Source organism: Balaenoptera borealis, assembly GCF_965194805.1.
Source record: "Balaenoptera borealis genome assembly, chromosome: 6".
NCBI classification, from domain to species: Eukaryota; Metazoa; Chordata; class Mammalia; order Artiodactyla; family Balaenopteridae; genus Balaenoptera; species Balaenoptera borealis.
Genome location: NC_138863.1, coordinates 4,998,951 through 5,016,732, shown reverse-complemented (window position 1 = coordinate 5,016,732; position 17,782 = coordinate 4,998,951). Strand labels below are relative to the sequence as shown.

At 51.0% G+C, this 17,782-nt stretch overlaps 1 protein-coding gene and 1 pseudogene across 5 annotated transcripts in view; one reads left to right on the top strand and one right to left on the bottom strand.

Moving 5' to 3' along the window:
- The window catches only part of AGAP1 (ArfGAP with GTPase domain, ankyrin repeat and PH domain 1), a 551,343-nt gene that overhangs the window by 134,491 nt on the left and 399,070 nt on the right, over window positions 1–17,782 (top strand). The gene's annotated exons all lie outside the window — the stretch shown is intronic.
- Window positions 4,512–17,176, bottom strand: LOC309630397 (large ribosomal subunit protein eL21 pseudogene; annotated as a pseudogene). Its single transcript, XR_014249511.1, has 2 exons — window positions 11,952–17,176; window positions 4,512–11,068 (listed from the first exon to the last, which is right to left on the bottom strand). The product of XR_014249511.1 is annotated as a large ribosomal subunit protein eL21 pseudogene (transcript).

Sequence of the window (17,782 nt, the reverse complement as noted above, 5' to 3'; positions counted from 1 at the left end):
AGGCCACCGCAGAACCGCAGCTGTGGGGCTCGGTTCCCAGGATGTGAGAAGCAGGGCACCCCTCCCACACCCCGCGCGCTAGAGCCATAGTGGGGAAGGATGGGTCGGTCCAGGCAGCTCCCCGCAGGGCACCGTCCGCCCCTCCTACTGTTTCTCCATCCCTTAAATCAGGAGCAGGCGTTTTGGAATCAGGCTGAACTGGGTTCAGATTTCTGCGCCTTCCCTTCCTGCACACTGCTTGCTGTGTGACTGAGCGATTCCCCTCCAAGTCTCTAGCCCTTCATGTAGAAAAAGGAGAGGGATAATGGTCTCCACCTCCGGAAGTTGATGGGGGCAGTGATCAGATCTAAAATGCGCATGCCCAGGTGCCCCGTGGTGCTTGGAGCACTTGCACGTGAACTTTCATCGGGATTATCGCTGGTCCAACTGTGGTCAACCTGCTGGTGCTGTCAGTACAGTGGCTCCTCCGATTGGATCTTGGAGGACTCAGAACGCTGTGACTTCGTGAGGGTCCCAAAGGAGGGCGGTTTGACATTTCCAGAAAGCTTATTTAAAAACCCTTGACATGCACTGGAATTTAGTTGTGTTGCTGTTTAGGGATGGGCAGGGGGCTCCCTGGAGGAGGCGGGCCCCAGGAGGGAGGTGGGTGTGGTCACTGGGCAGAGAGCTCCAGGACCCAGAGGACTTTGTGGGGCGGAGGGGAAGGGCAGTTTCCTCTAAAAGAGGGAGTGAGGCTACAGGAGATGTTTATTTTCCTATTACAGAATAAGTCCTAGAGACATTTTGGGTGCAGTTCTGCCTCTACTTCCAGGAGATTTTTAATTTTTCCATTATTCCGTCATTGACTTTGTCATGCTTTAAAAGCCTTTCACACTTGTTATATGTCTTTTAAAAATGTGTTACTTTAATGATCCTTCAGTGCTGTACCGTTCTTCCAGAATCAGGGGAAATAAGAAAGGGTGGGGAAATAGAACATTGGCGTTTTACTAAATCAGTCGTTTTAAGACATTTGCTAAAGTGTTTATCTAACATGGGCTGTTACGTCAGAAATGTCAGAAAGGACATCAGCCCTCTGTGTCCTGGAGCAGCGCTTTGCACACTTGAATCGAGATGCTTAAGAAGCAGTCTTCTTGAGACAGATTCCTGGGCTCCACCCCCAGAGGTTCTAATTTAGAAGGTCTGGGGTGAGGCCTGAGAGTCTGCATTTCTAACACTTGTGCCACGTTCTCTGTTGACGCTGCTGGTCCGGGGACCACACGCCAAGCAAGGAGCACTGGATTTTAAAGGGCGCGATGGAATATGCAGTGTATCAGGTGTCACTAATTTAAGGATCTGGGCTGTGCCTAGGTGTCCTGAGGTTGATGGAGATGAAATCAGTTAGAAGCACTTCCGCTCTTCATTTAGATCAGGAGCTGGCTTCTCTTATCATTTACGCTGGAGTGCCTTTTACATCAAAGTAGTGGCTTTTTAATTTCTAGCTCGAGTTAATATATGGAGTTGCCGAGGCAGTAGAATTCAGTAAATCAAACTCGATGACCATGTTGGTGGACAATCAGAAAAATGTGTTTTTGATTGGAGAGTGAGCTTTGGATGGAAAAGATGAAAGTAAGCATTGATCAGACCTAGGAGGAGTGAAGAGGGTGTGAGAGAGCCCCTTGCTGCGCTGGGAGCTGGGTGGTTTTGTGGGTTTATTCATTCACTCCCCTCCTGGCATCTCCTTATCACCCCTCCCCCACTCCCTCCATCCGTTATGTGTTAGTTGTTCTCCGTGGCAGTTCTAGGCACTGGGGACACAGCAGAGAAGAAAGGACATAAAACTGGATGCTTGTGCTACGGCTTGCATAACTTCTGAGGTCCGGGGGATTCTTGTAAATATGAGATTACCCTCCCCCTACCACCCTGCTGTTCTGAAGAATACCTGGCAAACAGGGCACGGAAAATTCAACGTGATAAAAAGTACCCGTTTTCAGAGTAGAAAACAAAAATGTGGTTTCTGCAAATTACAGACCTGTGAGTTTAGCTTCAACTGCGGCTAAAAGTCTAGAAAGACTTATCAAGGAATGTTCTGTGGGAAGAGCTAGACTGCTCAGAAGAACGCCAGCCTCTGACTGTTGGCAGCCTCAAGACCAGCCAATATAGAGACAAGATGGGCTGCCACTCTGTGGGCAGTGCCAACCGGGAGGGAGATCTGGTACCATCGAGAAAACTATGCTCTGATGTCTGGGTAGCAGTATTCTTGAAAATCTTTTTTGATGTACTCTGATCTCCATTTTGACACGTTACGGAAAACATGCTTGCACTGAATGTTCCAGACAAGTGGCTGTTCCTGATGTTTAAAGAGCCCATGCAAATGAACATGAAGATTCCCGTAGGTAAATGAACGAAACCCAGTTAATCTGAGATGCCATTGTTTGAGCAAACAAGCGAAGATTAAACCCAGTGGTGACAGTGACACAGAGGTATCCATTCCTGTGGCCGTGTTGTGGGGATGGGCTGGACGGTGGCCCGAAGAAGCCTGTCTGTCGGTGGGTAGGGGGCGGGCAACACTGAGGCCCCCATATAATGACGGGGCAGTCGAAATAATTTGCCCTTTCTAGAAAGCAGTTTGGAAATGTGAATGGATAAATGGTTTGTACACTTTGACCCAGGAATTATGCTTCTAGGAATCTAAGCTAAGGAAATTAAGAGATTTTCACAACAATTGATGGAGTAATTTGTATTTCTACCTTGTCGTGTTCCAAAAAGGATATAAAGTAACCTACTTTATAGTAGGATGGAAGGGGTAAGGCAAGTACCATCGATGAAAATGTCTTCTCTTGATGCAAATTAGCCTTACATTACACAAAGTGTCTTCTAGTAGGAAATGCTTAGGGTTTGGGGCACCTTTTTGGTTTTTGAACTCAGTTTTGTAATGGTTATTTAACTGAGGGAGAAATACAGGATGACGCCAGCCGTAGATCATACCAGAGGGGTCAGCTTGCCTTCATTTGAAAACACACGTGGACTGGGCAGGAGACTAGCTGACAGCCTTTCCGAAGACGTAGGGAAGGATGCTGCAAGTGTGTCCCTCTGGAGCAGGCCACCCGACCCCGGGTGGCTGGGCCTGGCTTCCAGGTTTATCAGGGGACCCCACCGAGGCCACCTGGTCACGCTCCAGCCTCTGTCCATCACCCACCGAGGTTCTGCCCACCCACCTGCTGGGTTCCTACGTCTTGAGACTCTTCTCCTACCCTCTCCCTGTGGGTTCACTCACCCTTGAGGAACTGCCCTAAGCAAATTCCCTGGTCACATGTCTGTGGGGTGACGACACTGATTACACCTTAAGGGGACAGCTGGAGGAGGGCTATGCATGTGAACACAGGAGATTTCAAAACTTTATTGCACAGACATTGCTGCAACCTTGGGGAAGAGGGCTCAGCGCTGTAGGTAAACAAAAGTGTAAAAGATAGCAATACCTGTTCTTCCAGTGATCAGCAAGGGTGGGAAGGCAGCACAGCACCAGGAAGGAAAAGGGCCTGGCTTTGTAGTCAGCTGACCTCGCCAGGAATCCCTTAACCATCCTTTCTCCTTAGCTGTGTGGCCTGGGGCAAGTCCTTTACCTCCCAAAGCCTGTTTCCTCCTCTTGAAGGGATGAAATGGTACCCAGCCATTGTGCAGGGGCCCCCTCTTGCTTTGCTACATACAGCATAGTGGCGTAGGTTCACTGCTCTCTTCTGCCTGATTTGTGCCGACTTTGTTTATTATTGGATGGATTAAGTAGTAAAGGGGAAACAGTCAGGATTTAAAGGTGGTCGGCTTGAGGAGAGAGATATAAAGATAGATTTTAAAGTCATTGTCTTGCTCAGAGCATAAACAAAATTGTTGAAAGCCAGCCCCAGTCCAAGTTTAACCATTAAAAATAGCCTTTCTTATTAAAAGCAATACATGTCAAGTTTAGAAAATACAGATAAAGAACCAGAAGAAACATCTTACCGGTACTGAGAGGAGATTATAGTCAGTGTTCTCCAGCTGCTTATTTCAGTCTGGCCTGTGATGAGGTGATAAAAGGCAGCGGAGGGATTTTATTCATAACTCTGTATTTCATGTAACCTGGGCTCTTTTTTTCCTGGCCTCTTTGTAGCCGGTGGAATGGTTGTCAGGAACCTCCATTCATTCTTCTTTGCCCAGTAATGTGTTCATTGCGGTGGTATTTCCTGAACAGCTGGGGCTGCTTAACTATGTAACAACAATAGCAAGATGAAGGAAACAGACTTTCCAATGGAATATTTTGATATATGACAGATCGAAAAAGGGCACAGTATTCTGCATCACGGATACTGCTGATTGAATGATGACCAGAGAAAATCTAATGGGCCCAGCATCACTGTCCGAAGGTAGAGACCAGGGTAAAGAGTGGTCCACCCCGTCCAAGGTCATCCACAGACGTCCGTGTATGGGTTTAGTGGAGATGAAGTGATCCCAGGACAGTGACACATTTCAAGTGACAGGAACTAGATACTGGCAGTCAGTAGTCCCCCTTGGCCAGTCCTAAAGTTGACGTGCTCCAGTCCTAACCCGCAGGACTTTTTAAAGACTGTCTCTTCTCGTCCCACGTGACAGCGCTTGACGATAATTTCATCTGAAAAGGCTCCATCATGGGTCTCTGCTTTATTTTCACGAAGGCAAATAGTCTCAAGAAAATGAGAATAAAAATATCCAACGTATTCTATCAGATTCTCTGAGTTGCTTCTCATGGCTCTATCTGGGCCAAATTTAAACATTATAAGGAGTAAGCAGTGCGGGTTTTCAATCTTTAGGTTGTGTCTTTGTCACTATGATTTGCATTCATATAGGAAACCCAGCAAACTTGGAAAGAAAATGACTTTCTGATTGAATCATATTCAAACAAGCTCTTTCATGAATAAAAAATATTAATTACTGTACCCAGAGTGATCCCCAGGTTGTTTTTGTTTGTTTGTTTGTTTTTTGAGTTGTGTGATAACAGAAACATTTGTGCATTCCACCCAAGGTCAGCATAGATTTAAAAGCAGACATACGCTTTGAAAATTAATTCATGCTGGAATTGAGAACGTGGAATTAATTAGGTGTCCAGAAGCATCCCAGGCTCACCTCACTTTACTTTTGATCCTCATGCCTTTATTTCACCAGTGTTACACTCCCTACCCTCAACTTCCAAAGTGAAAGCGGATGGAGAGAGCAGACCCTGCTGAGTGCTTTTATCTGATCAACTAATAACAAAGTGTTTCTCAAGCCAGGCTGTGTGTGAGCCGCACCCTGAGTGGAGCAGTTACCTTGGAGAGAAGCAGGTGGCTCGCCACCCTGTTGCTCTGTGGGTCGCCTTGGAGCAGAATTCCTTACTTTGTGGCAAGTAATCTAACTTAACCATATATATATATTTTTTTTTTCCAGAAAGCATGATTTATTCATGTTTGAATTTGTTCAGTGGAGATTTCCAGCCTCCTTTTTATCCCCCCAGTGAGACTCTGTCCTGCGTGCTGTGGGCGAACCTCTGTTGGATCAGAGGGGGCAGTGCAGAGGAAGGCAAGGCAATTGGGGCTCTGAGCCTTCCAGTAAGTAACTCGCAGGGCTGCACAGGCTCAGTCAGACAAGGGAAGAAAGCGTCTTGTCCGGGAAGGCCGTCCACTGCATGTCCCCTTCCCTGTGAGGACACAGGAGTCGTCCTTTGCCGCCAGACCACAGCCCATTCCCACTGGCCTGGGGGCTAGGTCATGCCTGCTGCTGATGGGGACAGCAGGCGGGAGAGAATATTGCTTTCATTTATCCTGGTGCCTGACCACCACTGCGGAGGCTCGGGTTTGAACGTGACACACCTTTTTGGCCGGACAGTCCTCATGCACCTGTTCTTAGGGCTACTTTAAAAAAAAGAAAGAACTGACTTTTAAGCCTAAAATCTTGCTTTATGCCTAGTGAACAACGCAGTCTGAACATAAGAGCTACAAAGGAAAAGGAGAAGCATTGCATTCCGCTCTGTGCCAGGGGTCTTTAGTTGAAACTGCCGACCATACGCATGGGTTTTGGTTTAATATTGGAGCAAGACACGCCTGGTTTTAAATGAATCCAGTAACGTCCATGACAAGGTAGAAACAAGAGTCAAGACTGATCCCAGCCCACATGTGTGCTGTGAATTTTCCTAGTTTCCCCGAGAGGATGGCAGTGAGCCTTGGGGGGTGAGACTCGGCTTCCTCCGGAAAAAGCTGAGTTTCTCTCTGTCCTGAGTTTCACCAACTAGTGACTGTTACTCCCGTTGGGGCCTGGGGAGCTTGGGAGCTGAGCTGAGCATGGCAGCACCTTGTTGATGTCGGGCTTGCTTTGAGTTTTTGCTGCGAAAAATGCCTTTTGTAAATCCAAATGGGACTATTAGATATTGAATGCACCCCTTCCTTTAAGAATCGTTGTTGTTTTTGGTTAAACCATGATGCCATCTCAATGATGCCATGAGCTGTGAAGCCCTAACCTCCAGTACCTCAAAATATGACTGTATTTGGAGACAGGGCCTTTAAAGAGGTTATTAAGTTAAAATAAGGGCACTAAGATGGACCCTAATCTAATAAGACTGGTGTCCTATATTATAAGAGGAGATTAGGACACAGACAGGCACAGAGGGAAGCCGATGTGGAGACACAGGGAGAAAACACCACCTACAAGCCATGGAGGGGGAACTCAACCCTGCCGACACCTTGACTTTAGACTTTTACCCTCCAGAGCTGCGAGAAAACACGATCTCTGCGGTTTAAAACCCCGAGTCTGTGATACTTTGTGACGGCAGCCCAAGCAGACAAGAGCAGTGATGTTTCAAACGCCATTATGAACATTAAACTGTTGGTCTTGGTCATCAAGGTCATTAAAACCTTGGTGGCCAATTAATCATTTATGGACATTTTCCTTTACACTTTTAGCCCTTTTGGAAAGCATTTCTGCTTCTCTGTGCACACCGTTTTCTGTTAGCAAAATAAATCTCTTCTGTTACTAGAAATGACGAGATTTTGCTTTAGAAATAACGCTGCTAATATAACCCTTGGAGGAGCTGAGTTGACAAAACCACAAAAGGTCTGGATCCCCTGGGGGATGGGCAGTTTACCTGATGCCCACGCGGTGGTCCTGATCTAATTGTATCCGGAGCGTGTCTGATGCTAAGAATTTATGGCTTCGTAAGTGAGTACATCCTCTTTAGGGAAGGGAGCACTGCAATTGACAGATGTCCTTGCTGCCTTCCGGGGTCGAGGTCAGGGGTCAGGGGCCGGGACGAGGGGTGAGAGGGCCCTGGGGGCACACAGGGTGGGGGGCAGGGAGCAGGTTTCAAGGGGGCCCGGAGGGGGCTCCCCAGGAGGAGGCTGGCTCAGCAGGTAGACTGGGCAGTGGGTTAGTGATTTGGGGCCATTAGGTTTTCCTGGGACGGTTGCCCTGGAGTCTGGCTGGAGGCTGAAGCCCTCTCAAAGCCTGTACAGGGAAGGGGAGGGAGCCTAGGGCTTTGCTCAGCCCTGAGGGAGGGATTTGGGGATAATCTTCACCCCTGGACTGGTACCTTGTCCCTAGAGATTCAAGTGAAATGGGCGCCTGTTTTACCCCAGGCTGCCTTGAACTCTCAGTTTCCCATCGCGTGGAGCTGGGTGAGGGGCGTGTCGTGTGTGTGTGTGTGTGTGTGTGTGTGTATCACTCCCTCTGCCTTCCTGCTTCCGAAGTCTGTTACCTCTTCACCCAGCACCACCCGCAGCAAGATGAAGTTCCCTGACCCTCTCCCGCGACGCGCTCTCACCCTGTCTCTCCCCACCCTCACTTCCAGTGCAGCCTCCCTCTGTGGGCTCGGCCTCACCCCTGGGGTGCAGTCGGTGCTTTGGGGAGGGGGTGGGGCAGGGCACACCTGGAATGAGATCCAGGGCACCTTTTCAACCTCTCTGCGAGTTACTTTCCAAGTCTGTAAAACTAGGGCTAATAACAGTGCCTGCCTCATCGGGGCGTTGGGGGAATAAAATGGATGAACTGTGTCAAAGCGTCTGTGAAGGGCCTCTGGCTGAGCCTGGCCGTGGCCTGCCTTCCTCCAGCCTTGGCCTTGGTCACATCGGGACGAGGGGCCCAGGGCTGCTCTGGCTGAGCCTGAAGGCCCCGTGAGGGGAGGCCGGGGCTGCAGGAGGGTGATGGGGAGCGGGCTCCTTGGGGGTCTGGGCGGAAGTGCTAGAAGGGCTGGCTTGGGGGTGGGCCTGCCTGCCCTGCTGGTGGCCTGGTGTCTTCGAAGCCTCAGAGGCTAAACCTCTGGTAGGACGGAGCCGCACACACTAGGCTTTGGTACTGGGAATCTTCGATCGATGTAAAATACCTTTTTACACCTTGTCTGGAAGGGAGCGGGTAAACTGAAAGGGTGTTGCATGCGTGGCTTACAAAGAATGGCCACACCACGACCCTTCATTCTTGGCCACGAGTGAGACCCGCCCCTGGCCTGGCCGCAGCAAGTGGGCCAGGCCCCTGCACGACAGCCTGGGGGAGGTGGTGTGGGCAGGCTGCAGGCCCAGGTTCATCCCTTTGCTTGATGACAGCCTGTGAACGCTGGCAAGTTCCAGAGGAGTGGTGTGTGCCGGTGGTTTTCGTGGATGGCCATCCCAAGTATTAAATTTCCTTGGGTGTGAACTTACAATTCCATAGAGCAGTCTTCCTGAGAAAAAGGCCTTTTGCATGAACATTCTGCTGCCTAGGTCACCGTTCTTTGCGCCCAGAGATTTCCAGTGACAGCTGTCGCTTCTCTGGAGATTCTCAGACGGTTTGGGTGCAGCGAGGTGGTATTTGCAGGGTGGCCATCCCTGTGGGTCCTCCACAGCTCCTGACGGCTTCCCTGAATGTGCCATTTGAAAAGTGAGGAAAACCATTATTTTGAGCACTTATGAAGTGCTAGGGGCTCAGAGCCTTTGGATCCTTGCATTAAGTCCGGGGGAGGTCCCATTAGTAGCCTCCCTTTAAAGAGTTCTAAGTTATTTCAGGTGTTGTATTTCTTCGAGGGTGTTCTAAGCACCTGGCTCAATAGCCTGCATTTCCTTCTATCTCTGGAAAGGCCCTGTGCTTGGCAGGTAGCCCCTGTATGCTGAATCCCCGCTGACCACCCCCATCCCGGGATGGCTGGGGACCTCTGGGCGAATCCCCACCCGCCTCCTTTTGCATAGTGTGTGTGGCCCAGGCCCGAGGGGTGGGCAGGGACGGAGCAGCCCCACCAGGGGATCCCTCCAGGGAAGGCCTTCTCAAGGCTCCAAACTGTCTGCCCTCTGACCAGCACTCCCCTCCCTAAAATGAAGCTTCTGCTGGGGGGGTACTCCCTGCAGGCAGTCAGGCTCTGGGAACTCGCCACCCCCCCCCCCCCGCATCATGTTTGCCTGTTTTCCACCAAGGGAGGGGCACCTTTTCTCAGGGGGCAGCCACCCAAGATCAGCTGCAGCTGAGGCTTTCTGTGGCCAGGGGAAGAAATGAATCACCGTCTTCGCCGAGTCTTTCCCTAACCGCTGGAGACTTTGTAGATAAACTCAGAGGGGGTTGGGTGGCCGTGCGGTGTAGCGGTATAAACTGGGGCATCCCAGAGGGGGGGCGGGGCCAGCAAGTCAGCTGACCTCTGCCGTTATCTGTAACATGACCGACCAAGGCACTACCCCTCCCCTCCGGGACTCAGCTTGGATCAGCCACCTGGGTTGATCGAGTGAACCATTAGGCAGCATTTCTTAAGCAGAATGCTGATAAGGGCTGGGGTTTAGAGATAAAGTTGGTGGCCCCATGTCAAGAACCCTGATCTTCTGGGGGAGGTGGTTATGTAAATGGCAAATGGCAGGTCAGAGCAGGGGGATCGATACCCAGAAGGGGTGTGCACAGGTGTGTGTGGCGGGGAGGCCACACACAGACACCTGAGCCCGGGCTCCAGTGATGAGAGGAGTTAGCTGATCCTGCAGCCCCAGCAGGAGGCAGTGGTGAGACTGGGTGGGGAGGTGAGTCAGGACTAGGAAGCAGTTTGATGGGTTACAGGGAAGACTCTTGGGATGCAGACGACACACGTTAGCTCTAAGCACCGGGGCCGGTGCTTCACAGACATCATCGCATTTGGTCGTCTCATCTGCCCCGTGGTTATCACCTTACTGCATAAGTGAGACTGGGTGCAGAGACTCAGGGTCACTTCCCCAAAGTCACACGGGGTTTGCATCATTCTGGCCTTGGAGTCCGGCACCCCGGTGGCTGTATTATACTGCAGGGGTGAGTGGGGGCTGTCTGGGGTCTGGGGCACCAGTGCAGGAGTGGGCATTTTCCTCTGCAGGTGACACGAATCTCTGGGGGTCTGAGCGGAATTGTGCCCTAAAAGTCCGATCACAGCAGAAAGGATGGTTGCCCGAGAGTGGGCTAAGCCGGGCCGTGGGGCAGCCAGGTCCGCCTGCTGTGGGAATCCAGTGGAGGACGAAGAGGATGGGGAAATGGAGGGAGGAAGGAGAGTTGGGAGGACGTTGGCAGAGGCCAAGGGCACGCAGATGGAGGAGAGGCTCTTGTTTCTGTTTCTTATTAAATGGGAGATAATTGAGCATTTTCATGGGCTGGCCTGGCCGAAGGAGAGGACACGATTGTGATGGATGGTACAGGGTCCGTTTGCCAACTCTGAGCGGGAGACGTGGGTGTGGTTGTGAGGCTCGAGAGTGAGGCCGCCCTGAACGCTGGCCTGAAGTCTTCCTAAGAGGGCCTGGTGCCCTGGCGTTCTCAGGGAGGGCGGTCAGCCCGGAAAGTTGGAACGGGGAGGGTGGGTGGGAGCCCAGGGCTGCAGGCTGCTGGCACCTAGCCCTTCCTGCTGTGCGAGCATCTGCAGTGGGCCCGCTGCCTCCACGCTTGAGCTTGCACGAGAGCCTCCTGGAGATGCAGAGGGTTGGGTGGGCGCCATGTGCTGCCGGGCCGTGGACACGTGTGAGGAGCGTCGGTCCAGTGGGGTGGAGTTTGGACGGACCCACCTTTGTGGGGAGCGCAGGAGCAGGGGTCTCTGAGGCCACCAGTGGCTGGCGTAGACAATGAGACGTCTCTCGGCCTTTGCCGGATACAGAAGGATCTGAAGGATTGGGAAGGAGAGGATTCATTAAAATAACCGCTTTGGTGCAGTTCTGGAAGGAGAGGCTGGCCGGCATGGAGGGCTGTGGGCAGAGAACGGCTGAGGATGGTAGGACAGCGCTGGTTCTGGGTGTGGCCGGGGGAGGAGCCTCTGGAAGCCAGTGAAGGACAGGCCACTGGGGCTGAGGAGGCAGGTGTGTGTGACCAGGTTCTCCCGGCCGCCCTGGCCGCCTCCCTTGGGGTGGAGTGGCTGTGACAGAGGGACAGGAGAAGAGGGACCCAGGGATGGCGCCTGAACCCCAGCTCTGCACATCACTTGTTGCGGAGCCAACTACTCATGTCTTAGGTGGTTATATGACTTTGTAGTTTAGAGGCTTTTCAGGCTGCCCTAGATCCACCCACAGTGGTGCCCAGAGCTGGCAGGCTAGGCGTCGTGAACCTCCTTTTCCAAATTTGGAAAGTCTTGTGCTGGTTCATTGCCAGGCAGATCACAGAAGTGTTAGCAACACTCCTGGGGGGACAGCGATGACGCTGGAGGGGAGAGTCAGTAAAGATTTTGAGTCCTGTGGATTGTTTGGCCGTGGCTGATTTATTTATCCTCCCCCTCCTCGGTCCATCTTTTTTCATGGAAGGTCCTGGGGTTGGTGGTGATTTTTGAAAGGAGGCAAGCGTAGGACGACAGCATAACTAGGTAAAGAAGCTCAGAGCTGCCCTAGTTGTCTGGGCTAGAGACCCAGCCTTGCCTTTCCCCTGCGCCCCCCTGCCCTCCCACCTTCCTGCTCCAGGAACCCCTCACCCCTCGCCCCTGCTCCTCGTGCACTGGGTGCTGATGACCAGTGTGTGGCAAGCAGGTGAGAAGGCACAGATGTTCTGTTCCATCTTACTGTGTCAGAACTCATCCCGGCGACCCACTCGTCTTCCGTCCCCAGAGCTCTAATGTACATTGTAACTACCAGGGGGCTGGCTGCTGCCATCAGCCGCCGTGGAGCGTTTATCCTCCGAGCCTGGGGACCACGGAGCTGGTGACACATTGGCCAACGAAGGCAGGAGGCTGGTCACATGTCTCCCACTGCGGATTTGGGGCAGAGGGGGGATTTGGGCTTCGAACAGGCATCTTCACATGCTGTTTTCAGCACTCTGAGAAAAATATATCAAACCTTCAAGTCCCCTGGGCACAGATGAAAGAGTTCCAGATATCTCTGCAGCCAGATCCCACACAGGATGCAGTAGTGATAACTCTTGTTCAAATAGGCTTTTCTTGATGGTGAGCTTTGTAGCAGTGCGGATAATAATTCCCACGGCATTATTTGTGTCCTCGATTCTTAGTTTCACAGAAGTTCTGGATTTTACGAATCTTTGGGGTCATGGATCTAAAGACCAGCCTGGTGAACGTCCAGCTGTTGTCACACACACTTAGGTGGCTGCTCTTTGACAGTTCCTGGTGTTTTGTTTTTACTCCAGAGGCTGTTAGGAGGGTCCATATCAGACTCTTCCCTGTGTTTCGTTTTGGTTTTTTTTTACAGTCCAGGTCTTTTATTTTCTTTACACCCATCATGCCACGAATCCATAGGGAATGGGCTCCAACAGTTCAGGCTCCTTTCCATTGGTTCTCACGAAGTGTGCTTCTCTGGGTGGAGCAGGCTGGCGCTTTCAGTTGAACCCAAGTACCTTTCTCTTTGGCTTCCTTCTTTTCCTCATCATTTTCCTTCACCCGTTTCAGGAAGCTGTCTCGGCTCTTAGGGTGCTTAATATGTTCGATATGCACATTCATTCTCCTGGCAAGAATCTTGCCCTTAACTTGTTTGTTTACAGTGATGCCAACAGCATGCTGGGTAACGTTGTAGCCTCTCCCAGTTTTGCCGTGGTAACATTTGTGGAGCATTCCTTTTTGAACAGTGCCCGTTCCCTTGATATCTACAATACCACCTTTCTTGTAGATTCGCATGTATGTGGCCAAAGGAACCACTCCATGTTTTCTAAAAGGCCTAGAGACCATGTAGCGGGTGCCCCTCCTCTTTCCCTTTGTGTTGGTCATTTTGGCGAATTACTGGAAGATGGCAGTTCCGGCCGAAAGGCTCTTCCCTGGGTTTTCATTGTCGACGATCGGGCAGATGTTATTGTTAGGGGAATCCCTTCTGGTGGATCCTGCAGAGGAAAATGTTACCAGGTCAGCCCGGCCCCTCGGCCCCTCATGCACTCGAAGGCTGGGAGGGTTAGGTAATCTGTAGGAGTTTCTTGGGTTTTCTCCACACAAATTCCAGAGCTTCTTTGCAGCTGTTCAGGGGACAGGTGCAGAGTTGTGTGTTGCCCTTGATTAAATCCTTCTGACTCATCAGCTGAACTGCCACAGAGAGCTGGAGGCCGGGAAAGGGGCGCATCCTTGCGGGGAGACCCGGCTGCAGCCCAGCGCCCGGCATCGCAGGGGTGACATTAGGTGGGAGCTGCTCTGGTTGTCACTCCATGGGGTGTTGGCATTTGTTTCCATAAAGTGACAGGGAGTAGGCTTGGCTTTCATTCTGTCAGCATCTTAAGTCACTTGTGCCTGACACTTAGCAAGGAAGACCACGAAGATGTTTCTGACACACTCCTGTATTTGGGAGTGAGAATCTACTCATAACTGACAAGGGGCATACTTCTGAAATCAAGACTGCCCCTCACTGGTCTGCTTAAGTGGCTCTGAGGTTTCCTAGGGGCTCCTGTTCCAGCTGTGTGGAGGGCCCTCTCCTCTGCTCCTCCCCTTTGGCCTCAGGCAGGTGGCTTCCTGTGGACTCAGCTGCTGTATCTGTGAAACGGGTCAGATTAAAATCTCTTCCAGCTCTAGCTTGTTGTAATTTAAACAGCGGTTCCCATTTGCAAAGGATGGAGTGATGTCACCCTGAGCTAGTGCAGGAGCGGACCGTGTGACAAAGTACCTCCAGCCCTTGGTCTGTGGCCCGTCAGGCCTGCGCACAAGTCCCTGCAGGGGCTCGTGGCGGGAGCTGAGATCCCACATGCCCTCAGGTGCTCTGTCCACACCTGGGCAGTGCTGGAAGGCACTCCTGGGTCCAAGCCTCCAAGCATCTTGCTTAGGACATTTTCTGATTAAAAATAATACTACATTGCTTTGGGTTTTAAATAATTAAGGTAGGCAAAACTTCAGTTTTTTCCTTTCCAGCGTTTTAATCACATCCACGATACTTATTCATTTAAACTAACCTTAACTGATGACGTGTCTGTCACAGAATGAGGACCAGTAGTGGCCTCCTCTGGAACTCCTGCTATTCTTCGTATTTGGGGAAGGATTACAGGACGTCATTGCTTCTCTTTTAATAGATTGTCTAGAGCTTTTCATTACTACAAACAGAGGCAGGCAGGACTGGCTGAATTAATAAAATGGTAAAATGAATAGCTGAGAAGACGGGAACCCCTAGTCCCCTTTTCACGTGGGTGTGTCTCGCCTGTGCCTTTGGACCCGCCCGAGGCATTTTGCCTTCAGGAGACGTTTGCCAGTATCTGCCGACGGGGGGAGGGGTGCCCCTAGCATCTAGTGGGCAGAGGCCAGCGTGCTGCTAACGGAGCGTCCTACGATGCACAGACGGCGCCCCTACCAAGAATGGCCCAGCCCAGAATGCCCAGATTGCTGCGGTGGACACACCCCGCCCTGGATGAAGGCCAGATACCGCTTCCCTTTCGGAAACCTTTTTTTTTTTTTTGAGTGTTTCAGGTAGAAATAATCATCTTCTGCCTTCCTCTTCCCCGCCTTCTTCTTATCACGTGTAACACTTTCTTCTGGTTGGTGGTTATTTGTGACACTTGTCAACCCCCCCGCTGTCAGAGGTCCACCGACTGTCAGGGTGTGTGTTCCTGATTCACCTTCGACGTGAAATCGTCTGCAAGTCAAGTGTGAGCGCCCACGCTGCTGCCCCGCGCAGGTGTGGGGCCGACCGCCAGCATCTTGTAGCGATCACCTGTCACCTGGAATCCGCAGGAGGGTCTCCCAGAGAAACCTCTGCTGGCAGGATACTGAGCTGGACTTGAGCTACCGCTGGGGGTGGGTGCCTGGGTCTCCGGCCCCTCCTCTGCCCCGGCCCACCCGCGGGGGCACCCAGCTGTCTGGCTTCCATGGGGACAAAACTGCCTGATTCTCAGATCTGAGGATGCCTTCGGACGGGCAGTGGATTGAGAAAACCCTTCTTCTAAGGTCACACCAAGTTCAGTTGTGATCAGTAGTCGCTGACCTGGTTTCCTCACTCTCAAGCCTGGAGTGTGGCTGTCTTGCCCGTTGAGGCTGCACCTTGGTGCTTCCTGTTAAAATGGAAGCGTGTGGAGCACAGGCGCTGCCTTGGGATGTCTGTGCATCTGTACACATCACACGGTCCTGTCGTTAGGCTGGCAGTGACTGCATTGCTGTCGGTCCTTGAGCAAGAATGCCGGTAAGATGTAGGTGCTCAGAGGCCCCCTGTGGTCTTTCTTCTGCTGAATGCCCTTGCCCCAGGGACTGAGCACGTGCCTTGTCCTTCTGTGACTCAAGGGCCTCTCACTTGAGTTCCACTTGAACCTGCAGTTTATAAAATGAGGGAAAATGAGGCCCCTAATGAGTTCAGCCCAGGCAGGGTGATTGCAGAAGCTGAGCATCACGGTAGATCTTAGATCAGAAACCCTTCCTCCTGCAAGGATCTGACTCGAGTCTTCTGCCAAAAGGTAAAACATGAAATTGTTAGGAAAACATACATGTCTGTCTTTGCTTCCTGTTTGTATCTGTCAGTCAACCTGCTGCCAGAAAAGAGGCTGTCACGTGCCCCGTGACAGGGGGAGGGATCCTTTGATGGCTCCTGGGATGGGCGTGCAGAGGCCAGGGCACGGTCCATGGGTTGCAGGTTTCTGTTGCCCACAGATGTGGTTCTGCCAGGATCCTGTAAATGTGATGACTGGCTGGCAAGTTCTGTTAGTTGGAAAGTCAGCTGGCGGAACAGATGGCTCTGCTGACTACCAGGGGTTTCCTTTAAACAAGGCTGATCAGCTCTAGGAAAGCTTGCAAAATAGTATTTTCATGCAGGATGTTTAATTTATAGGCAGCTAGAAATGGCCCAGGACAGGAAAGTCATGGGAGGGTGGCCAAAGGATCTCATAAACTTGGGACGGGGGGAGGGAAGCCAGCTGCCGAGGTGATGAATGGGGGCGTAGGTAGGGCTGGCCCCCTCTCCTGGACCCCCATGTGGTCCTTCCCTTTCTGACATTGGCATCTCTGCAGTGCCAAGGCTTTGCCTGCTTGCCTGCCGGCTGCTCGGTTTTGATGTGGCAGTGAGATCGACTACAGTCTTCCGTTCTTTTTTTTTTTTTTAAAGCCAAAATGGTGATACAGATATACTCCATGGCATGGAAAAATTCAAGAAGTAATGGTCTAGCAGGGCTGCTTTAAAAAGCAACAGGAAGATAAAGCGGTCATGCCCACCTGAACACATATAGTATGATTATTTTTATTTTTCAAAGGCAGGTCTGGCTGTGAGAAAGGATTTCGATTTTGGAGGGGCAGGTTCTGTCCGAGCCTCTCTCTGTCTTCTTTGCATCGGAAGAGCCCATGTATCCAGGGCCGTAGGGAGAGGCCATTCTCCCAGGTTTTTCAGTGCAGACGATCAGGCCTCACACAGAATCGGTATGATTGGTATGGAAAATGGGTGCTACTTGTGAGGCAGAAAGCACTGAAAGATAGTGAACAACACCGGCTATAGCAGAAAGAGGTCTCCTCGTTCAGTGTCATCTAAGATTCCGAGTTATCTAAGGTGGATAGAATGGAATCTTCTACTCTGCAGCCGGCATCCTTGGGCGGCAAAGTGCAAAACCCGGGCTGGATTCCAGACAACCGCGGAGTGATTGGAAGGACCCTAACAGTTCAATATTTGAGTTCTAAAGAAATGCTGTTTCCCCACCTTGGGATCTGTGAATGCCCAAGATAACAAGATATACTTTATATCTTATGGGGCAGCTGATTTCATATTAAAATTCATCTCAATGTTTGGAAGTTGCCATGGTCTCAAACACTAGTGAGAATGGATGCCAGGCTAAGTTAGGGCCTTGGATTCTGGTCCTAACAGAGATCCTGGCCTCTCTGCATTGCTGAATTTCAGTTTCTCTGCTTATAGACCTGGTGGACCTTTAAGTCTCGACAGCTGTAAAATTGGAGGCTTTTGCTGTCTCTTCGGGAGCTCGTCCATCAGACCATGCTGGGCACTGCCCTGTACCACCCTTTCATTCTCCTCTCTTTGTATGTTACATCACTTGGCCTTGCGAACTGCAGCGTCTTTCACAGGTTTGTGAATTCTCGGAGGACAGAGAGACTCTACCTTCTCACTGCAGAGTGCCACAGTAGATGCTCAATATATATATTTGATGAATAAATGAACAAATGGAAAAATGAATAAGTGAAAACTTGCTGAGATGTTGAGATATCATTTGTGTTCAGTTAGTGTCAAATGCAGTAATAGTCTCAAATTTGTTTCTCTCTCTGATGTCCACAAAGCAGAACGACAAAAGAAATGATGTTGAAGCATGGAAATGGGCACAGGCAGTGTGACCCCAGGTTTAGCTCTCAGCCATGAGCTGCGTAGCCTTGGGGCAAGCACACACCCTCTCTGAGCCTTCACATTCCCCTAACCTATGGGTTCTAGAAACCTCATTCTGATAGATGATTATTGCCTGGCTCTAGCTCTAGAAGTTGGTGATCTGTGTGTCTTATACA